The sequence below is a fragment of the Myodes glareolus genome, chromosome 5 (genome assembly GCF_982192425.1).
Source record: "Myodes glareolus chromosome 5, mMyoGla1.1, whole genome shotgun sequence".
Taxonomy (NCBI): domain Eukaryota; kingdom Metazoa; phylum Chordata; class Mammalia; order Rodentia; family Cricetidae; genus Myodes; species Myodes glareolus.
In genome coordinates, this window is record NC_142030.1 from 56934983 (window position 1) to 56952460 (window position 17478).

A 17478-nucleotide genomic window follows, 5' to 3' on the forward strand; every position below is an offset into this window, starting at 1 on the left:
CAAAAGAAAAAGTGCTGGAGACCATGGGGATTTGAGAATAAAAACAGAGTTGAAATAGAAAGGCAGGAAATGAAAGCAAAATCTGGAGGCAGCAAGCCAATTGCTACAGCTGGGCTTGGAATACATCTCCCAGTCTGTTTGTTGTGAGAAGTGAGGCCTGTTTAAATGGCAGAATCACAGGAATTCTCTTGCCCAGCTTACCTTACAATTAGTGGCAGGTGCTTCCAATTGGCCAAGAAGCAACAAGAACAAAATAGGCCAAGCCGAGTTTCAAATTTGGATACTCTAAATGGATGTCCTTGCTGAGGCTGGCCGACTAGGGCCAAGAGACATGTTAGTAGTGGCTGATGGTTACAGGCTGAAAATGCCATACACACACACACACACACACACACACACACACACACACACATATATTCTGGTTTAAATTTGTCCCTTGTCAACTCTTCTCTTGCTCACTGATATTACTTTCTTTTTTCCTTACACTGGAAAAGAAAGAGAGCAGGGGGGAGGCAAAGTGCTTGCATCCTGACTATGAAGGTCTGAGCTTTGTCCCCCCTGCCCATGCAAAAGCTAGGCACAGAGGCTTGTGCCTGTAAGCCCTGCACTGCAGAGGCAGAGAGGAGCATCCCTGGGGCTTGGTGGCCAGACTGTCTAGTTTAATTGGTGAGCTCCAGGTTCAATGAGAAACCCTTTCTCAAAGACAAAAATAATGTAGAAAGCAATCCAGGTAACACCTATTGTCAGTCTCTGGTGCATACACGCACACACACACATGCACGCACACACACACACACACACACAGGAAACTGAGTATGGAGGGGAACCTATAATTCTAGCATTCAAGAGGTGGAGGCAGGAAGAGCAGGAGTTTAAGAGCACTGAGCTGCATAGGCTGAGTTTGAAGCCAGCCTGAACTACACAAGACCTGGATTAAAAAAAAAAAAAAAGAAACGAAGGAACAGCCAGAGGCATGGGATGTACACGTGACCTGAGGATTACCCACAAGAGTGTGATGTGACATAGGGAACATCACCTGTCATAAGCAGGAACGTTTGGAAAAGCTCTCCTCAAGACAAGCTGAGTAGCCTCGTGGAAGACAACGTTCTGCGATTGCGGGAGGCCCGTGGTAGATGCCAGAGCACCTTGGGAAGATAACAAGTCCCCAGGATTCTCTGCTTTTTGTGGCAAAGCAAAGACTCAAGCCGCTCATTGATGGTTCTGCATGGCTATTGGTTCACCTTGATGCTGCTTCTACGACTTTCTCCCTAGAAAACTCCTATAGTTGCCTAACTTGGTTTCACTTTGAAACTTTTGGCTGACAGTAGGAATCCATGGTGGAGTCTCAGGACAGAGGTATTTAAGTCAACCCTCTCCCTTTTTGAATGAGTCACTAAAATTTTTACGATAGTAATTTTATCAGTCAGCTTCCAAGATAGCCTCTAGTGATCCCCACCTCCGGGTGTTCATGCTATGTGACCCTTGTCTGCATTGTGCTAGGCTTGGTCTAAGGGACCAATAAAATGTGCCTTAGCGAAGATGTCTGGTTTCTCAGAACAGGTCATTAAAGGCATTGCTATTTCTGCTTGTCGCCAGGATCAACTCTTCTGGCAGAGACCAGGTGCAATGTAGCTTTACAATAAGTTCCACTGAAAGAGGAGTTGAAGAATTTTTCTGGATATGCAAATGGGCCACTTGGGAGGCAGATCTTCCAGCCCTCACCAAGTCTTCAAATGACTGTAGCTCCAGTTAGCATCCTGACTGGGTTTCACTAGCCCCTGAGCCAGAATCGCTTTCAAAAGCTATATAAAAACAAACCTTGTGTCAGGAAGAGAGCCCTGTTTCTAAAGTCTTTGCCTTGCCATCTTGAGAACTCGGGTTTGAGCACCGCACTCTGCGTTAACATGGCCAGGTGTGACGGAGGTAAAACGGCCAGGTGTGACAGAGCATGCCTGTATCCCTGTGGCAGGTGACACAGACAGGCAGATCTGAGGCACAGTGACCAGTCAGGCTAGCTCGTGTGACAAGTTCCAGGTCCACAGAAGAGCCTGCCTCTGAAAACAAGGGAGGCAACGCTCTTAAAGACTGATACTCAAGATTGTCCTCCAGCCTCTCAGACATTTGTGTGTATAACTATATGTACAGATGCACCTACACAACATAGATGAACGTGTGTGCACCCAAAAAAAGATAATGAATCTTGCTGCTTGTAACATGAGGGGCCGGCTTGTTGGGGTATCTGTTCCCGCCCAGTACCCCACAACCGGCAAGTCCCAGAGAAAATCAATCACACAGAGATCTCTATAAGTTATAAAGCTGATTGGCCCATTAGGTCAGGCTACTTATTAGCTCTTATAACTTATGTTACCCCATTATCCTTGTCCACGTTAGCACATGACTCAGTACCTTTTCCAGCGGGGCAGCTTACATCTTTCCTCTCCGGTGGTCTGGGCAGAACTGCTGAGGGAGCTGCCTGCTTTCCAGAATACTCCCAGTCTCTTTGCTCCACCTCTACTTCCTGTCCGGCTTTCCTGCCTATACTGCCTGCCTGGCCAATCAGCGTTTTATTAAAATACATGATTGACAGAATACAGACAATTCTCCCGCACCAGCTGCTGTTTTAAGCTTTTAAGTTTCAGGGTATTTGTCGGGAAGTGATGGAAAATAAACACAACACGTGCTAACAGCTTTTATTTTTTTATTCTGATAACCAAGGATACTTATTTTCCAAAACTTTTAATAATGATAACTTTAATAATAAAAACATTAATTCCTTGTCAAAAAACTCAAGCTTTATTGTACTTATATGAATCTGTTTCTCACTTAGACCAATTGGTACATTATTTACTCAGGATGTGGCTCTGTTCTCCATCACTGACCAGCTTAGAGACATTACATCTAGGAGCTGGCCTGCTGTGTGTTTGTGTATATGTTATGATGATTCCTAAGCTTAAGTTGTTTGAGTTATGGGTTAGTTAGTTACTTAAGACAGTTTAAAAATCTACCTGGTCTTATCAAAAGAATTTATCTCATCAAACACTCCTTTTTTCTCCCATGAATTTAACAAAAAGTATTTAAGGGACCAGAGGAGAACGAGAACAGAAAGTCTAAATGATCTGGTTTTCTTCTTTCTTTCTCTCTCTCTTTCTTTCTTTCTTTCTTTCTTTCTTCCTTTCTTTGGCCACCTATGAAGTACATCAAAATGTTTCAGAATTATTTTTCTAGTATAAAAAAAAGTTAGATAGAAAACTGAAAACCCAAGTCATTATCTCTCACTACAGGAAGGTATGAACAAGAGATACTGCCAGGAGAAAATCATTCTTCAGGCCGGTGATTCATCCCGGAGATGGTAGACTTCATTCCTAGTATTTCGTGACTGAGGTGGATCTGTGAGTTCTGGGAGAGTCTGACCCAGCAACATCTGAGCAGAGACAGAAAAAGTGTTCTCCAAACCCGATTGTTTACATTGCTGCCATCCTAGCTGGGTGCCTGTTGGGGAATATTATCTGAAGGTGTGTTACTTTTGTTTATGCTGTGGAACATTTGTTTAATGATATAAAGATGTGTTACTTTTGTTATGCTGCACTTAACTCTGTAAAACTGTGATTCTTTGTCTAAAACATCTGATGGTCTAATAAAGCGCTGAGGCAGGAGAAAAGATAGGCGGGGCTGGCAGGCAGAGCGTGTAAATAGGAGGAGGAGCAAGGACAGAAGAAGGGGAGGAGGACATCAGGGACCAGCCAGACAGTCATGGAGTAAGAGTGAAAGTAAGATACACAGAAGAAAAAGAAAAGGTCCAGAGGCAAAAGGTAATCAAGATAATTTAAGAAAAACTGGCAAGAATCAAGCCCAGCTAAGGCCAAGCATCCATAGCTAAGAATAAGCCTCCACATGTGTGATTTATTTGGGAACTGGGTGGCGGGCCCCCAAAGAGTAAAAGCCAAGAGTAAAGATAAACAAACACAACAGGTGCCCCTCTTTAATTAGCCCACACAAATAAAAGCTAGCAATATCTACAAAAGTCTTAGCTGTGATTTATATTTCTAAAGAAATAAAAAGCCTCACAGTCACAGATTAGGAAATAAAAGAAATAATACTATTCTAATATAAATTGTTACCTAAAGGTCAAAGAAAAGTAGGCCCCCCAGATGACACTCCCCGAACAAACACTGTAGCACATTTCTCCTTACAGCTCTGGAGTTCCTTTTTGCTGGGTGAGTACCCTTCCTTTCCATGCTCCCCCTCAGGGGAGCCTTGTGCCACTTAGTCTCCCTTCTGCTCCCTTCCACGTCATAAACATTTTGGAAGTTCAGTTCCTGTGTCTGTAGCTTTAGGTCCTCAGTGCCTGTCATGGAGCCTGGCACACAACAGGGGACAGAATGTGTTGCCCTGCAGTATAAACCAGATACATGACTTTCCATCCCAACACTTGCCCTTTTTCTTACTGTGTTCTTCAGCTTTTCCTTGTTACTTTTCTCAACCCATCCCACTTCACAGACCTCATTCTCAGTACCTGTGTTTTCCTCAGTTTGGATCCACAGCAAAAACTAGGACAAAATGTACATTGTTGCCTAGACTGTAGGAATATCTCTCTCTCTCTCTCTCTCTCTCTCTCTCTCTCTCTCTCTCTCTCTCACTCTCTCTCACTCTCTTTCACTCTCTCTCTACACACACACACACACACACACACACACACACACACACACACACAAGTGCCCATGACCTTCACATCTACTGACATGGCATCGGAGCATCCCAAGTGTGGGTGGAGGTGCGGAGAGCTGGAGAAAGTGATGTGTGGTGGGGCAGCCTTGGTGGGGCACTCTGGAGTCTCCTCACAGGTAAACATGAATGTACCACAAGAACAGTAATTCCACTCCCATACTCACGCCTGGGAGAACTGGCAGCAGATGCACAAGCAAAGGTCTCATGCGTGTGCTCAGAGAGTCAGAAGGTAGAATCTGTCCAAACATGCATTACCCAATGATCACAAATAAATGATCTCTATAGAGAGGATGTATTCATGATATGTATATTGCATGAACAAGTTTTTCAGATGGCAGCATGCTGCCAGACCCAGTTCCAGAAGATGGCACACTGCATGATTCCAGTTACAGGAAGCATGTAGGCAGACAGATTCATACAAAGAGTAGATGGTGGAAGCCTGGGGAAGGATGGAAGGATAAACAGAATATTTGAAGAATAAGGATTGAGCCTCTGTAGTGATGAAAATAGACTGTGTTGGTCTCCAGCGGCGTGGATGGTAGTTGGATTGCACAGTATGAAATTACATCTTAACAAAGTGTGGCCATCTGCAGCCCACGCTCCCACCACCCATAGAATCGAATGCTGGATCTGTCAAGGAGGACACGTGGACACCAAGAAAGAGTATTAGTGAGTTTTTCCTCTGCCTCCATGGGTGAGGGAGGGGTACTGGCATGCAGTGGTACCACTGCGGAAGGTTCTTCAAAAGTTTCTTTTATGACATTGGGAGTTACTAGATGACACTGAAATTTCAGTGCTGGGAATACCCAGGAGAACAGAGCAATTGTTATTGTTCACAAAAAAAAAGTATCCCCAGTGCTCATATTAGTATTATGTACAACAGTCGAAACTAGATATCAAACACCCATTAGCTAATGAATGAATAAGGAAAACATTTCCATAACAGAATACTATTCACCTACAAAGAGGGGTGTTGGGCTTGGGATATAGCTTAGTGATAGAACATGTGATTAGTACACACAAGGTCCTGGGTGGTGTGGAAGTTCTTCTGTCTATGTGTTGCTTTTATTGGTTAATGAATAAAGAACTGTTTTGAGCCTATGGTAGGGAAGAACAGAACTAGGTGAGGAAAACTAAGCTGACTGCTGGGAGAAAGAAGGGTGGAGTCAGACAGTAGCCATGATGGAGCCACTGGAGACAGCCGCTGGAAACTTTACTGGGTAAGCCGCAGCAACATGGCGATACACAGATTAATAGAAATGGGTTAAATTAATACACAAGAGTTAGTCGATAAGAAGCTAGAGCTAATAGGTCAAGCAGTGATTTAAATAACACAGTTTCTGTGTGACTATTTCAGGGCTAAGCCAGGTGGCCGGGAACCAACAGCTGCCCTCCTCCAACACTTGGGTTCTAACACTGCTTTCCCTTCAAGAAAAAAAAAATGATGGATGGGCATGTGCTATGGTGTGGATAAACTCTGTAAACAATTACACTGCATAGAAGAAGCTATTTGCAAATGATGTCATGCAGCAAGATTCCATGAGAGATTGCTCAGTGGGTAAAAGTGCTGACCATGCAAGCATGAGACCCTAGCACCCACATAAAAAGCTAGATGTGGCTGAACTTGCCTATAACCTGTGCTGAGGGAGGAAGAGAAGAGCCTCTATCATTGACTCTGATCTATGTGCATGCATAAAGGCAAGTGTGCCTACACACACAAAAGAGAGAAAGATTCTATATACAAGAAATGTCTAAAATGGGTAGAAGTCATAAAATACATCCATCGGTGTTGGGCAATGGGAAGGACAGGAATGATCCTGTATGCTAGCAGGGACAGGGCTTCACTGGGGTGGCAGAGATGTTCTAGAATGAGACAGTTGTCACTGTTATATAATGCTGTGACTATACTAAAACCACTGAACTACACACTTAAAAGTCGCAACTTTCTCTGTGTGAATTGTAGTTCCCCAAACTGCCAAATAAAACAACAGCAAACATCAGAAAAAGAAAACTGTCCTTAAAGAAATACCATAATATAGCTTGAAAGAATCCACTGACATGTTAAAATCATCCTACAGCCTTGTATGGTGTGATGTCACAAGACTCTGTGCATGTGTTAAAGCCACACAGCCGTACAACTCTATGCTTAAGAATGTATTTAAAAGCTGTCATGTGAAGCCTCAGTTAGAACGACAAGCAGGCACACATGATCAGCTCCAAGTAACCTGGTTTAGCTAATTAAAAATTCCTCTATAGCTGCTGCTTGCATTAGATGAGAATTAACAGAGACCCACAACTGAACAAAGTGCAAAGCGATTCCAAAGTACACAGCAGATACACAGTATAGTCACAGTATTATACAATACAGTCACAGTAGATATACAGTATAGTCACAGTAGATATACAGTATAGTCACAGCAGATACACAGTATAGTCACAGTATTATACAATACAGTCACAATAGATATACAGTATAGTCACAGCAGATACACAGTATAGTCACAGTATTATACAATACAGTCACAGTAGATATACAGTATAGTCACAGCAGATACACAGTATAGTCACAGTAGATATACAGTACAGTCACAGTAGATATACAGTATAATCAGTATATATACAGTATAGTCTCAGTAGCTATAGTATAGCCACAGTATTGTATAACCGTGACAACTGTCTCATTCTAGAACATCATCATCCCAATGACGCCCTCTACCTGCTAGCATGCAGGACCATTCCTATCCTCCCCATATCCCAACACTGAATGCATTTTATGAGTGAGCACTCAGTTCTAAATGGAAACAACTCCCCTCCAGGATCAGGAACCCATGCAGAGGAGAAAACAAAAAGATTGTAAGAGCCAGGGGTGACGGATGACCCCTAGGAAGCAGTGTCTTCCAGATACAAGAGGACTGATGGGCATGAACTCACAGAGGCTGTGACTGCACACCCAAGACTGCACGGGCTCAAGCTAGATGTGGTGCCAGCACTGAGAGCAGGAAGTGGACCCAGGGTCCCACCCTAACCATGAAGCTATTTGTAATTGACACCCACTGGTAAAAGGAAAATCAGTTTTCTCCAACAAAGTGTCGCTGGTTGTATCAACCACACTCTGGGGCAATCACCATACCTAGGAGTAGATGGCCAACACCAGTGAACTCCATGGTGTGTGTGTGTGTATACACGTGTGCACCTATGTGTGTTTGTGTGTGTTGTGGACTTTTTGTTTCATTTTGGCATTTTTTTGTCTTGTCTTTTTGCTTCTTCATTTTGATTTTCATTTTGTAGGGTTTATTTACTTTGGTTTTCTTTCTCTTTTTTGCTTTTTTATTGTTGTTTTGAGAGAGAGAGAGAGAGAGAGAGAAAGAACATAAATAAAGTTGGGAAGTAGGGAGGTGGGGGAGGGTCTTAGAAGAGTTGGGGAAGAGGAAGGAACATGCTCAAAATATATTGGATGAAAAGAATTGTTTAAGCCAGATATTGTGGTTAGTCCCAACAATCAGAAGACAAAGGCACGCAGATCTCTATAAGTCTGAGGCCAGTTTGATCTTCAGAGTTGTTTACCTGGGGACTTCACCGCAGCTCCTGGCATAAGCTCCCTCCCCTGGGAGTTGCCTCAGTCCAAACTCCACCTCCAAGAAAGCTGGCCAAGCGGTGATCCCTCCCTAGGGAGGATTAAGAAAACCTGCCAAACAGTAACCCCTCCGCCGGGAAGGTCAGGGCTATAATGCAAACCCGCTCTTTATGCTACACCTGCTCTATGGGCTATGCACTATGGTACGGTACTGTAGCGCTTGTACTACATGTACTATGGTAATATGCCCGTAGCATACCATCTGCACTAAGAGACAGTTCACAAGCTGGGCAAGGGGCTGGAGATTGAAACACATACACACAAAGACAAAGACAGGGGTCATCCTTGAAACAGGAATGCCAACTCTATTGTGTTCCAGGGCAGCTTATATAGGGTCTCCTTAACTAAATGACCACGCCCTAACTCTTAGCTGCAAGCCCACCAGAAACCACTCCCTGTCTCGTGCTCAAAGCAGCTGCAAGTACAGGAAAACAAGTTGTTTGCTCAGAGCAGCTGCAAGAAAACAAGTTGTTTACAGGAAATTCAGGGTCTGGAGGTCCACAGCCCCCAACATGGTATCATTCCCACAGGGTATTTAAACTGTGCCCCCACAGAGAATGAACACATGGTCTTCAGGTTACCCATGGTCTCCCCTTCTCTCTCTTCCCCTCTCCATGTTTTCCCAGGGCCACCCAGGAGTATTGCCATCCATTAAACATGGGCATTTTTTAATTAGGTCTGATTTGGTTTGATTGGGATTATTTGCATCAGCAGAGATGTTTGGCATCTAAGAAAAAATACTTAACAAGAGTGAGTCCCAGGACAGCCAGGGCTACACAGAGAAACTCTCTCAAAAGAAACAAAGAAAGAAAGAAGGAAAGAAAGAAAGAAAGAAAGAAAGAAAGAAAGAAAGAAAGAAAGAGAAAAATAATTTTTAAAAAATCCCGCTATATTTGCAGCAAGATGACTTATGCTCAAAGAGTCAAACTGAGAAGCTAGTGACTTAGCTGCTCACTGTGACTAAAATGTGAGCAGATAGGAAGCCTCTACAAAGGGGTGAGCACCCAGGTAATTGTCTTTTCTTTATGTCTGAAGCTGAGTCACCTTCAAGAGTGCCCTGAAATCCATGCTCTGTGTGGTTGGTGAGTGATGGAGGCCTGCCTTTCAGGGGAAATCAAAAAAGCTGAAAAATCTTCCTGCAACCACTCAGAGCAAACAGAAGTACTATGGGGATCTGCATATTTATAGACAAGCAGTCTACACGGCAGGCAACTTTTGGTGAGAGGAAGGAGGGTGTCAACAGACACAGTACAGAAATAGTAGCCAAGAAGATGTGGAGACGGTCCTCCCATGTTCTGAGGCCCAAGAAGGTAGCAGAAGACTCCAACTGCTGGAGGCCAGCCATACTTGCTATCCAAAGACGGAGCTTCCAAAACTGGAGAAGGTCCTGGAGCAGAAGTAGGAAAAAGAAACTTTGAGTTCAGGAGATCCGAGCGTGGGTGGTCTGGGAGACACTCAAGAGTTCTAGATTTCCAATGCTATGGCTAACCACAGGCAAACAAAATAATTCTTGCAGAAACTCTCTGTGATTTGAGTTTGCTGCAATGTGGGATTAGGATTGACAAGGAGAAGTAGGGGTTTCAGTGGACAATAGAGAGGCTACTTAGCAGGTTGTACTTAACCAGCAACTGAATGGCACCTAATGATGGGTCAAGACCAGGACTGGCTCAGAGGGTACAAGCACTGCGTCCTACAAAAGTCTGATGAGCTGAGTTCAACCACCAGAACCTGAATAAAAAAGCTAGACACGGTGGCACACGTCTATTACCCCAGCACTCTTACAAAATAAGGAGAGACGGGAACAGGAAAATCTAGATTCTTAACCAGCCAACAAGTCTGGTGAGCATAGTACATTATGGCAGCAACAAGGAGGAACCTGCTTCAGCATGGCGGAAGGAGAGAGCTGACTCCCAGAAGTTGTCCTCTGACTTCCACACCAGTGTTGTGTGGTGCGGGAGAATTGTCTGTATTCTGTCAATCATGTTTTAAATAAACGCTGATTGGCCAGGCAGGAAGTATAGGCAGGTCAACCAGACAGAAAGTAGAGGTGGAGCCACGAGAACAAGAGAATTCTGGGAAGGAGGAATCACATTCCTCCCCAGTCCTGCCCAGACCACCAAAGAAGTAGAAGTTGACCTGCCCCACTGAAAAAGGTACTGAGCCATGTGGCTAACATAGATAAGAATAATGGGTTAATATAAGCTACAAGAGCTAATAAGAAGCCTGAGCTAATGGGCCAAGCAGTTTATAATCTTATGGAGACCTCTGTGTGATTTTCTTTGGGACTTGCCGGCTGTGGGAACTGGGCAGGACATAAACCCCAACAAGCCCAGCCCTAATGTTACAGTTGTGGCATATACACAGATAATAATATAAATTAAATTAGAATTGCTTTAGAAAAGGACAGATGAGAAGGGAAAAAGAGACACCATAAAGAAAGTAAAATTGAGACTGTCGATATTAATATCAACAGTAACTACTAAGGATTAGTTTCTTCTCGAAATGACAAAGGTCACCCATGCCCACTTTCCCCTTCTATTCACTTGGCTCCACCCACCTTGGGACTGTCTTTAATCTACCACCACTATAGCCCTAACGCCACTGAGGCTCTTTGGTCGGTCCTTGGAGAATGACTCATAGTGGCATTTTCTGTCAAGGCGCTCTATTTGGAAGTCATCCTTTCTCAATGACTAACATACAAACACAGTTGAATCTGTCTCAAAAACTCATTTACTTTAGAGTCTAATTTGAAAGATCTGAGTCCCAGAAGTCTGTTCTAATAAGAATCTTGTGAAGTCTTCATGTGTCAATCAAAATCTTCATATGTCTCTTTGCAAGATCTTCTCCCCAACGGAGACAAAAATGAGGATAAAAGATGCAGGAGCCCGCCACTGCTAAAACGTTTTGAGATCTCTCATCTGAACTGACTCTGAATTAACTTAAAGACCACTTCAGCAAATCAGGTACATTGCACAGTCTATTTATAACGTGAAAGTCCCAGGGTTAGGATGTGGTCCTTATTGGACAAGGTCAACCCATTCCACCGAGAGTCCTCTACTTGGGGCATGTACAACACCTTCCCTTTGTGCCTATAAGGTAATTCTATAGTTTATTAGTTGATGGTAGGCACTTCATTTAAGCATTTCTGGGCTTTTGTTTTCTCAACCCTATGAAGAGTGAGGTGAGTGGGAGGAGGCAGGGCTTCACCATTAACATTCCTTTCAGTTCTGTGAGCTGCGATCCTGCCACTGTTGCTGAGGAAGCCTCCAGACATGATCGTAAACCATGATCATAAAATCACCTATGCCTTCCCTATCCCCAGTTTTACCTTCATCTTGTGTTGCTCTATTGCAGAATACTACAGTCTATCTTCTTGTTTGCTGCGGGGTTGGAAACCAAACCCAGAGCTTTGTTAGGCAAGTGCCCTGCCACTGAGCTACGTAAAATCTACAGTAAGGATCTGAGTGTCACATACCACTAGAGACACAAAGGCCCTTAAGAACAGGGACACATGTATCACCTATAGCATATAATAGAATGTTCAAAACAACCCAGGCCTAAGTATAAAAGTTTATTCTCTCCCAGGGAGCTATCTGAAGGAAGTCCCTGACTGATACGAAAGCGACAGGATGAAAAGATCTTCTAAATTCAGACCTACCTTCCTTTGTGCATGGCTTCTATACTTACAGTGCAAGGTAACTAGGGAGGCTAAAGATACTGTATTCAAATTCCAGGTCTAAGAAAAAAGAAAAAAAGAAAGAAATGGGGGGCTTCAAAATGAGCAAGCTTCCTCACTATATCAACCCCCATTAGCAAGCCTTCCTCGAGACCCACACAAGACATTATATTTGGTTTTTAATTATCAGAATGTACAAGAATACACATGGGTGCAAGAAGCTAGGAAAGGCGGCTTTTAAATGGGTACACTTCTGTCTTCGTTGACACCAGGATGCACTTCTGCTTTCAATTATGTCAGGGTTCTACAGGGTGGGGCTAACACAGAACAGACGCCAGGTAGACAGCCGACAGTGCCAGCCATGCCACCCTTGTGATTCCTATGGAATGTCAAACTTCCGGTGGAAGAGCGTGTTAAATATGATATGACTGACAGCAGGCAGGTGATCTGACCCGGGAGCCTGTTTTGCTTTCAGCTTGCGTAAGCAAGCATCTGGTAGGCTGGTCCATGGTACAGGAGACAGGCAAACAAAAATGTTTTCTCCAGTCTTTGTGAATTTCAACTGATATCTTCTCTTGGAAATTAGAGTCCTATGTGAAAAATGGGAAAAAAGTTATTTCAATTTTCAAAACCACCATGACTTCTTCATTGGATTGGAGGTGAAAATACACTGAGCCATAGTCTACCCTGATGCTCCTGCTCACAGAGTCTTGCAGGCTGAGAAGAAGCCACAGCTGAAGGAGTCATGGTAGGTCACAGTGGCTACCTTGTGTGATTTCATTATACCACAAATCCATTACCTCCCCAGAAAAATATGAGAGACCCAGAAAAATATGAGAGACCCAGAAAAATATTGTTTTGTTACTAAAACATACAACACAACTAGTCAAAATATCTCTATCTCAAAATACCACATAGCGTGGCATAACCTGTCTACCTGCATGCCGTAGATTTGGTAACCTCATTTGAACTGTCCTTGAGAGAAAACAGCTTTAGGGAAGTTAGAATGAATGAAAGAACTGGATAATGACATCTGGCAGTGCCTTTCAGAGCAGCACAGTAGATGCAATAATCAACTATTAAAAATATAACGGCCAAACATGACAAAACAGTTTTAAAAGGTATGAAAACTATGACTTTCATGCTTGTGTCTCTCAAAGTGTTTATGTTGGAACTTAAATCCCAATGTGTGGGGGCAGGGGGCTGAGGCCTGTGGGAAGAGAGTCAATCTTGAACAACATTGTCAACCTTGGAAAGGGTGGAGGCATGTAACCAAGCTTTTCTTTCTTTAGCCCACACACCATGTCAAGACACAGCATTCATCTCCCCGCTGGAGGATACAACTATAAGGTGTCATATTGGAAGCACCACACAGCCCTCAGCAGACACCAACGTGCATCTTGACCTTGGATTTCCCCAGAAATCAATATATGATCTTTTGAACTACTCTTTCTCTGGTGGTTTTTTTTTTCTTTCTTTCTTTTTTAAATAATAGTGCTAATGGACAAAGATAATATGGAAGATACTTTTAAAAGTAAGAAAAAATAGCTAATTTTAAAAAAAAGAAAAAAATAGCTAATTTTAAAATGTTGAAGAGTGATATTTCTCAATCTTTTTAGACATCATAGAATGTCTAGCTCTCAACCTAGTCCATCAGCAATAGGTGTTAAGACAGAGCAGTGAGCCATAAATGTCTGAAAGTGTTCAAGGACTATATCCTTAGTTTTAAACACACGTGGAGGGGCATGGCAGGAGAAAAACACACTACTTGTTCTTTTTTGGTAACATAGTCCTTATACTTAACACACTTGAAGATCTGCCTGCCTGTCCCCTCTCCATTGTGACTGTAAGTGATGGGGAAAGGTGTAAAATTCAGATCAACTAGGTTTTCTCTCTCCATTCTGGGTTTAAGCATTTACAATGTTTACATGTTATCAGAGAAGTAATTGTCAAGAAACAACAAAATAATTAATTTTATTGACTCCTAATAGTATCTTAAGCAATGTCAAAATTGGAGTCTCAACCCCTTTCTAACATACTTCCAACTGATGGAAATTATTTTATTTTAAAAATTATGTGCAAGAAGAGCCTACTTGGGAGTGGACAGTAAATACAAAAAAAGGTTGATCAAATGCTGGATTTCATAGGAGACAGAACTGCAGGAAATAGATGTCTGCACATGTTGGAACTGGCTGAGCTGATGGTGGATTCTGCTCCACACCTCAGTTTGATGCTCCCACTGCCCTATTCCATTTACCCTGCCTCCTAGTACTCTCTCCTCCCATCCATGCTCCTAAAGTAACTCTTCACCCATGGGAGAACACCTTTACAATCCCCAGAATTCAGCCAGCATAATATTGAGTTAGAAGTGTCACCCCAGCTCCTTGCCTGGGAATTGCCCTGGTTCAGACTCCAATTCCCAGCCTGCCAAGCACTGACCTCTCCCTGGGGAGGGTCAGGACCACTCCCACAGGCTATTTAGGCTCACACAGGAAAAAGGAACACGTGGTCGCCAGGGTTTGCGTGGGCTCCTCTCCCTGCCATGCTGTCTCGGTCCACCTGAGAGTGCTGCATTTATTAAACAGGGGCATTTTAATTTGGTCTAATCTGGTTTAATTGGAGTTATTTGTGCCGGTGGATCAGCTTTTCTTAAGATTAAACCAAACAGTCCTATAAGAGAACTGGAACAGATTTACATCTTGGTGTCATAGCAAAAGGCTATTGCTTTAGGTAAAGGAAACTGGGAACTCCGAACCTTTGAAGACATACCTGAAACCTGTTAGTCCTGGACTATGAAGCCTCTGAAAGAGGCATATCTGTCTGTATTTTAGCAGGAAACTTTATTAAATGTCATGGATGAAGTAATAAGGTAACAATACCTTAAGTTGTCAAATGCCATTAGATAGATCTAGGAGGGATAAATGAGCAAAAATGAGGCAGCTTTTTAGCTATGCAGGCTAATCCTCTCCTTAGTCCTTGGAGAACACCAGTCTTAGAAGCAGTGTTTGCTGTTTCGAACTCATTATTACAGCCAGAAGCTCTCCTTCTCTAAACACCTCTTAGGACAACCCGGTCCCGGGATCACAGCTAGATGTGACTTCACAGTAGGCTCTGTGCATTCGGTTGAGCGCTGTACTGTCTCCTGTTTGATCTGATCAAAACATGAGCTTTCTGTCTTGTTGGGCTTTGTCCTTGTCACTCTGTCCTGTTCTTCTCCTTAGCCCCAGCAGGAAAAGCTCACCAGGCCACACTCAACTGTTCATGTGAAGACTGAGTTGGTCTCAGATGCTGCTGTTCTGCAGGCTGGGGAGCGTCAAAGGAAAGGTCTGGAGAGAAAAGCCTTAAAGAAGTCACAAGGGCAGGCAGGCGGCGAGTTGTTATGGTTACTAGGGAGCTTGATGCTCTAGCCATCTCCCCATCACAAGGCAACCCGTCTCTGTGAAGCAAAAGAAGACACGCAGGTTTTCACACCACGTGAGCTGACAGAGCAAGGATTTAGTCACATCAACTCTTTGTCACAGAAACAGTAAAGTCAGAGGCCACCAGGGTAATGAAGGGAATATGTATGGAAAGCTTCTTGGTAGACATTTAAGACATAAAAGACTAAAGTTGGAGCTGGTGTTCCCTGTGCTCTCTGAGTGTGGCTATGATGTTCTTTGTTTCTGTTTTTTCTTGACTCCGAACTAAACATCACTTCTCTGTCCCTGTGGCTCTTCCTCAACAATGAAGACAGGCCTGGGCAGTGGGGAAAACAATGGGGCTGGAACCCAAGCTGGAGGGTCCCCTTCCACCTGAGCCAGACTACGGTTTCCTAGGCTCCAGATGGTGATCATGATTGTTAAAAAGCAACCATTATCCCTGTTAATGAGGATAATAAAACAGAACGATTCACGAGCATCCACAGCATATGGAGCCCCTACAAAACACAGATTTACCCAGCATTGCTGGGAAATGAAGTTTTCCACACCAGTGAGTTTTCTGGAAAATTAGGGCTTACCTCTTTAGCTTCGATATTTTTTTTTTCTGAACATATTAACCATTTGGGATGGAAATACATGTCAAATATGTAATATACATCTTCCTGTGTTGCTGAAGAGCATAACAAAGACTATACAAACCTTTTTTTTTTTTTTTTTTGAATGTCTCATTATAAACATGCACTCAAGTACTGGGAGGAGGAGGCCCCATCTATTACATATGCAAGTCTTATTAGGAAAGTGACCCACTTTGCCTAGACTTAGCTGTAAGGCAGTGCATCTAACTTAAGTAGGAACAAGGCTTTTCTACCCTTGACTTTGCATCCTCCAGCCTTGCCACTCAAAAGATCAGTTTCCAGAGTAAGAACTCAGTACCACCTGGGACTTAATCAGAAGCACAGACTCTCTGGCCCCATCCCAGCCCTGCTGAAAGAATTGGAATATGGGTTTTAACAGGAAGCTTGGGTGATTCATATGCACATTAAAGTGAGGGAGCTCAGCTCTCCAGCTGTGCTTGCCAGCAGGTTCCTGACCAGCTACGACCTTATCTCCTGAACACGCTTGTCGGAAACCCAAAGGGTCCTGTTCAGGCCTAAGATCAAAGTCTCCGGGGACTGAAACCAGCCATCTATTTTTACCACACCCTTTGGATAATGTTGACATACACCAAAGTTATCAGTGTCCAGCTCTCAGTCTGGCTCACAGGACTCAGTGTTTGTTAAAGGAAATGGGATTCCTGTATTCCTTTCATCTAAAAAGAGGAGACTCCCACATCTGATGTTCTCACAATGGTGAAGATCACCGGCTGGGCCAGGCAGTGGTGGCGCACGTCTTTAATTCCAGTACTTGGGAGGCAGAGGCAGGTGGATAACTGTGATTTCGAGGCCAGCCTGGTCTACATAGTGAGCTCCAAGACAGTCAGGACTATTTCACAGAGAAACCCTGTCTCAAAAAAACAAAAAAACAAAACAAGCAAACAAGTCACCTGCTGGCAGCTAGGAATGTAACTGAATGGTGGAGCACTTCCCAGCATGCTTTGGGATCCACATCCAATTCCCTGCACCACAATAAAAGCAATCAATTAATTAAGCACTGGCTTTGCTAACTAGAAAAGGCTGCATACACAAAGACCATGCATTACATTATTTTGCATAAATGTCCTGAATAGACATAACCATAGAGGCAGAAAGTAAATGAAATAGGAAGCATTTGGTAATGGGTCCAGGGGTTTCTTTTTAGGACAAAGAAAATAAAACATGAAATCTCATAGTGGTGACAGATGCACAGCACCATAAATATACTAAAATCCCTCAATGTTTATAAGTGAAAATTAAATTGCACATTGGCTTACACATTTAGAAAGACTGAATTTATAGTGTTCAAATTATATATCAGTTTTAGGAAAATCTTAGGCTTTAGAATGAACCTGTTCAAATAAGTTCAGATCCTGATCCTGCCAAATTGTA

General features: G+C 43.2%; 1 long non-coding RNA gene across 4 annotated transcripts in view; it reads right to left on the reverse strand.

Annotated features, from left to right (window-relative positions):
• Positions 1 to 12201: 12201 nt before the first annotated feature.
• LOC125391892 (uncharacterized) overlaps positions 12202 to 17478 on the reverse strand; it is a 36213-nt gene continuing 30936 nt past the window's right edge. For 2 of the 4 annotated variants that reach the window (XR_007229303.3, XR_007229305.3), the window contains 3 exons: positions 16998 to 17069; positions 15292 to 15471; positions 12202 to 12625 (listed from right to left, as the gene is read on the reverse strand). This is a non-coding gene — a long non-coding RNA (uncharacterized LOC125391892). The remainder of the gene's footprint in view (positions 12626 to 15291; positions 15472 to 16997; positions 17070 to 17478) is intronic. The other 2 variants (XR_007229310.3, XR_007229311.3) reach the window with 2 other exon arrangements.